This window comes from Triturus cristatus, chromosome 7, assembly GCF_964204655.1.
Source record: "Triturus cristatus chromosome 7, aTriCri1.1, whole genome shotgun sequence".
NCBI classification, from domain to species: domain Eukaryota; kingdom Metazoa; phylum Chordata; class Amphibia; order Caudata; family Salamandridae; genus Triturus; species Triturus cristatus.
Genome location: NC_140590.1, coordinates 1,658,800,312 through 1,658,806,771, shown reverse-complemented (window position 1 = coordinate 1,658,806,771; position 6,460 = coordinate 1,658,800,312). Strand labels below are relative to the sequence as shown.

Here is a 6,460-nt window from a genome sequence, read left to right as displayed (position 1 = left end):
AACTGCAAACAAGCTTTCCAAAGGGGCCCGGGCATCCTTTAGTCCTTTCCTGCCAGCAACAGTGTATACATTATGAACATCTAAGACTTTATCTGTTGGCATCAGCATTTGAATTGGTGATTATGGGTTTTATTAATGCAGGTAGATTTAAAAGTTGAAAATGTATAAACGTACATAGATGTTGTTTGAATTCTTCGTGCTCGTCTTAGAGAGCATTTTTATAAATATAATAGGAAGCAATTAAATAAATTAACAAGCATTGGCATAGCCAATAGGTCTCGCCTTTGGGACCTTATAAGTGTTTAGCCACGCAACAGTTGATGTTGTTGCACCAAGGATATTGTGCTGGATAAGTAAACACTTATAAGGTCCCAAAGGCGAGACCTATTGGCTATGCCAATGCTTGTTTTCCTAAAGTTGTCGCAGGCCAGCCAGAACTTGGGGCATATTATCAAGACAGGCAATAAACTTATCGCCGCTTTAGCGGCAGAAAACTGCCGCTAAAACGGCGATAATGGGCTTGATAAAATGCTCCTTGGAATTCAAATTGAAGCTCAGGTTAGATGTCCTTCACAGAGATCATATTATCAAGCCCATTATCGCCGTTTTAGCGGCAGTTTTCTGCCGCTAAAGCAGCGATAATTTTATCGCCTGTCTTGATAAGATGTCCCTTGATGTTCTCCTCGCTGAACTCTGACTTAAGGAAGGCCCTGAAAGCCGTGACGCCATCTGTTGGAAAAGAAGGGACCTGGTGTAAGTCATCTGGAAATGAGCCGCAGTTCAGATAACCCCCTAAAAGGCACTACTCGCCCCCCCCCCCCCACTCAGTGCACTGCCTAAAATCCGAAGTGGCTTAGTACTGGCAAACTCAACGCTTAATTAGCGTGCTCAAGATCACACGTCGCCTTATCGTGAAGCTAGTTTCTTAGCCCAGAAACCCATTGACAACCATCAATAAAAGTAGTTAAAAAATAAGTTAATTTGTTAGCCCATGGCGAGCTCCCAGTGTGACGGCCAAGTAGATTAAACGGCCGTTACCGGATCTGTTAACCCTGCCTAAGCACACAAAACTATTTTGCTCTCCTGGGTAACGCTAGGTAACCAAGCCTCAAAGCACTCTGCAATAACGGACGAGGTTAGACTTGGCGCGAAAAATGAACGTACATGTACTCGCCAGCAGCTCGTCGAACGCTGCTGACCACTTCTGGGCTTCGTCGGGAGAAGGTCTGTGGGAAGCAAGACAACGGCAGGGTTAATTTATTAGACAGCGTAGCTAAATATATCAAACACAATGTCAGAGGAAAGGCATCGCAAGATGCTGATGGCACGAGGACTCGGGAGGCCATGGCGGCTTGACAATGCCGCAGCCGAACCCCGAGATGCAACATTTACACACACGGTAAGGGCGCGCTCTTACCCGCAGTAGGCGTACTTTTTGCCCTTCTTGCCACGGACGGTTTTCGGGGGTCGTTGGAAGTGGGGGAATGTTGCAGGAAGTAGTTCTGACGGGCTTTCCAATCTTTCAAGCTGAAAAGGAAGAGTAAAAAGGCACTTTACAAATATGCCCCTCTTGGCAAATGCGAAACAAGCGTGAAAACCAAGGACAGTAAGCATGCACAAATGACAGGGATCACAGTGGGCGATGGGCATGCACAAGATCACATGGCGCGTCCGCAGCGCTAGCAGCAGCAGACGAGCCCTCGGCGTGCGCACCCACGGCACTCACTCTCCACGCCACCCCGGGCTTTTCTGGCAGATTCCGGAGCCAAGTACGCGGCACGACAAGCTCGAAAGAAACCACCACAGCCCCGGAAGTGACCTTTACACCAAGGTGCGGTGAAGTTGTCTCATTCAAAGTAAAGCTGATAGGGGCATATTATCAAGGACGGCGTTAACATCATCGCCGGTTTAGCGGCAGAAAACTGCCGCTAAACCGGCGATAATGGGCTTGATAATATGCTCTGGAGAATTCCCATAGAAGCCCATGTTATGGTGTCAACATGGTCTTCTATGGGAATTCTCTGCGGCATATTATCAAGCCCATTATCGCCGGTTTTGCGGCAGTTTTCTGCCGCTAAACCGGCGAGAATTTATAACGCCGTCCTTGATAATATGCCCCATAGTCTCTTTCCTGCACTATACATAACAACGCTTATTAACTGACGTTTGTTACAAACAAGCGCTGCAAGACAAGCGCAGCCACCGTGAAAGTGAAAGCGATCGCGCTAAGGCCACGCTAATTAAAACAAGCATTGGCATAGCCAATAGGTCTCGCCTTTGGGACCTTATAAGTGTTTAGCCATGCAACAGTTGCATAACTAAATACTTATAATGTCCCAAAAGCGACACCTATTGGGTATGCAAAGCGGCCGTGCGGCCGCGAAAGTGAAAGTGATCCCGATCGCAATTCCGATTAAACATCAAAGCGGCCGTGTGGCCACGAAAGTGAAAGTAATCGCGGTCAAGCGCGGCCCGCGCGCCCGCGCACAGGCACTCTAGCTCTATGCTGGCCTGGTAGCACTTTTTGGAGCCCTGTCAATAAGTCTCGCCAGACCAGCGCATGCGCTGGGTCAGGCGAGACCTAAACATATGGCCCCTGCAGACGCTGAGGGCATGTCTGGCGTTTACCTTGCGTGGAGCGAGCAGCAGCAGTGGCGGATGGTGGCATTTGAAAGTGGTGAGGCGTAAAACAATTGTCGTACTTTACTGCGGCCCCTTCACTTCTAACCCCCCAGAACATTTTGAAAAAAGAGTGGGCAAATGGTGCATTTTCACACAAAGAAATCCCATCTCGTGAACTCCACTTATTGAATCACAAGGCAAGCCATTTGCCGGAAGTTGTAGCTAAATTACCGCAAGGACTTGACAGATCAAGGACTCTCATCACAGAGAAGTTTATTTTATTAAATGACTGCATTCATTAAAGCCAAATGACCTAGATGATAAATTGGAATACTGATGCTTCTTGTAAAGGCTACAAAGTATCAGTGGAAAGACTCAGGCTTCCGGTCATGTGACCCATGGAATGCACACCTGAACTATAGGTAAGAGCAGGTTCAAAAGTTTTTTTGTAAAAAGTAAAACCAACACAGTAGAAAGACCCTGACGTTCTGACGTGTGATTAGGCCAGATGAGTGCCTTTTTGAACTGTGAATAAGAGAAAGGTTGTCAAACATCTGTTGCACGGCTTTTGGCTTTAAATTCCGAATGTATTCATTTGTTGGCATGGTAAGCTCATTTAAAATGATTGTATGCTGTCAGTACGGCACTGCACAATTATTTACATATATGTTTCACAAAACAGTTTACAGCTGTCAATAACTTAAACGTCAGTTTCATTGTAAAGGGCCCTGTGCTTTAATCTAAGTATGAGATTGCCTACTTCTAGCAGTTGAAATCTCCATGTGAAACACCACAACTCATTATTCAGTTGGGTCCTGTAACTCGTGTGACCACCCAAGCCAGATGACATTATTAGGCTACTAAGGCTCATTACTCTGAACTGAACCCTAGCAGCCCTAAAGTTTCACACCTGGCATGTGCATGACCCCTTATTCATTTAAGGGAGTTGTGTTTTGGATGCCTTTTTGTCTTGAGACTGTTTTTTGTGGTTTCTACTACAGGGACTGAAACCCAGGTGAGTTGTTCACGTGTGCCTTCGGTCACTGAGAAACTAAATTAAAGAGCAGATATACAATAGTGTGTGACCGGGCACACATGCCACAGATCTACATTGTAAATGCAGTTCTTTTTAAGAATTGACCTATGAGTTCCCGAGTATAACAGAGGCATTCGACATGTGTGACCTACATCTAACCATGATTCTTTCTGAAGCACAGTCGTGTTATTAATGACAACCGCCTTTACCTACTGCCTGCGACTTAAAACACCTGCCCTTTGTAGGATTACTGCTTCATCTTATAAACACAACAGCAGAAGACACTCAAAACAATGTAGCAAGAATATATACCCCCACCCCCTCGTTTCGGATGCATTAGTACATGAAACATTAGCACCTAGAGGTCAAGACGTCGCATTTTGCACTTTAGAAGTATCACATAGCAAAGTATTTAACCCGCTACTGGACCCACTGCAGGCAATAAATGATGCACAAGTTATTCAGCAGAAATGAAAAAGCCCAATCAGCAGGCTTTTGAATCTGGGACCTGCAGGTTAAACAAAGATGACAATGGCATGCATTTGCTGGAGCAGAGTTTTCTGTTGAAAATTTATTGAGTTTAAAGCTCCAGTTTATGTTATTTGTCATGATTAAAATTACTAATTTATAATCATTAATTATTAACTTTGTTAGAAATCTTGACTAATCAACATTACTAATGAGAGAAAATTACACGTGGGAATGCATATATGTTGCTTTATTAATATGTGAATTAAATTGGTGAGCAAATTAATTAAATAAGTGTCGCAAAAGTGCTATTTTGTTATTTGTTTAAGCGCAAACGCTTTTAAATAACGTGTGCTAATGCTTCTTTGTGTTGCAGACGGCTAGGTAATTACATACACATAAGGGTATTAGTGGGGATTAACACTGTATAATCATTATGATGTGGTAACGTTGTTTGTGTTTCTTTTAATTAAGATGGTCCGTTTTGGCCTAAACAAAGATGGCTGCTATTTACAGCCTGCGCTCGAGTGATTGAATTTTGACGAGAGGCCTTGCTGAACATGGTTGAAAGTCACCTGACCACAGCCTCTGCTTGAATTTAAAAGTTTCCGTGAGGACAGCAGCTCCGGGCATGATTCCAATTGTCCTTGGAGAAGAGTGGAGCCACAATGAACAATGATAAATCTGCGGTGGCTCTGCTATGGTACCGAGGAAGAGCATTCATAAAAGTATCGCTTGCAAACTCGAGTTTCCTTCTTCCGTGTTTTTATTTTTGTGATTTTTCCTGAGCGGAGGTTTTTCTAAATGTTACCAAGTGACATCCTTTCTTGCTCGCTCTGCTCAGCGGCTCAACGGATATTCAGAATTTGTTTGTAACTTTTATTTTGTTATTTTTGTTATAAATATACTAGACTAGAGAGGGTCCGTGTTCTTTGCGGTCATTGCATTTTGAGGCCACTTCTTCCTGAACCTATGCTGAGGACGGCAGCTCGAGAGACTTTACTGAGAGACCTGTCCTGACCCATTTAGCTAGAATAGGTAGCTATGAGAATAATGATCTTGCTATTAATTGACTTTCATTTGAACTAATTTAGATAAACAACCATTTGTTTGAATTCCAGTGTCGGGTGGTTATTTCTTTGTCATTTATTGAGTTACGGATGTATTTCCTATGTTTAAAATCATGACTCAGGACAATGTCTTTATGGTCGCATTGACCTCGTTTTAGATGCAGATTGGTTTAGGTTTCTTTCATATATTCAGTGTGGATAGAGTAATAGAATGAATGTTAGTGTGATGGGCCCTAGCGTATGATGAGTGTATGTGCGTGTGACTGTAGGTTTACTCTGTCCGTGGAAGTAGGGAGAATTTATATGCGCCGATCTGCAGCAGTTTCCTGGTAGCAGTATTGTGCAAAGAACAATCATTCGATTAATAGGGCACAAGAGAGGGAAATGTCTTTTTGTTCTGTGATGTTTACTAATGTCCTAGAAACGTGGGATGAAGTGAAACAGTTGCAGGATGAGGCAGGAGATGAGGAAATGAGAGATTGGATTAAGGCAGGTTGTGCCCCAAGAGAGACAGATCATGTTTGGATCTATAGAGATGGTAGACCAGTCATGCCCAATTCCATGCTGTCAACAATGGCAAGAATGTATCATGGCCAGGGACATCTGGGGAGGGATGCAATGATTAGGTCATTCAAGCAAACCTGGTACAATGCAAAGTTCAGGTTAATTGCAGAAAGCATCTGTCAGAGATGTTTGATTTGTCAGCAGTTCAATACTGGAAAGAAAACAGTGGTGAGTCTAGGAACAATAGGCAGAGAAGGAGGTCCTTTTACCAGAATGCAAATAGATTTCATTGAAATGCCTCAAGTAAACAGATTGAGGTATGTTCTAGTGGTAGTCTGTTTGTTCTCAAGATGGGTGGAGGCCTATCCGACTAGGAGAAATGATGGAATAACAGTTGCCAAGTTACTGTTAAGAGAGTTGATTCCTAGGTACGGGTTCCCAGTGACAATTGAGTCTGACAGAGGTGGACACTTCTACAATGAGCTCATGGGTTTAATTTGTGAAGCATTGAGCATACAGTAGAAGCTACATTGTGCATACAGGCCAGAGGCTTCTGGCGTTGTTGAGCAGATGAATGGCACAATAAAAAACCGTAATTGGTAAAATGTGTTTAGCCACTGGAATGAAATGGCCTGATGTCTTGCCTCTAGTGCTGATGACTATTAGGTCTACTCCAGATAGAACCACAGGTTTGAGTCCGCACGAAATATTAATGGGACGTGCGATGAGACATGCATTTGTGCCTGTCAACAAGTTGATG

At 43.7% G+C, this 6,460-nt stretch overlaps 1 long non-coding RNA gene across 1 annotated transcript; it reads right to left on the bottom strand.

The window, feature by feature from the left end:
* Nucleotides 1-1,160: 1,160 nt before the first annotated feature.
* Nucleotides 1,161-1,798, bottom strand: LOC146812647 (uncharacterized). Its single transcript, XR_014966880.1, has 3 exons — nt 1,727-1,798; nt 1,418-1,527; nt 1,161-1,226 (listed from the first exon to the last, which is right to left on the bottom strand). It is a non-coding gene; the product is annotated as an uncharacterized LOC146812647 (long non-coding RNA).
* Between the last annotated feature and the right edge of the window lie 4,662 nt (nt 1,799-6,460).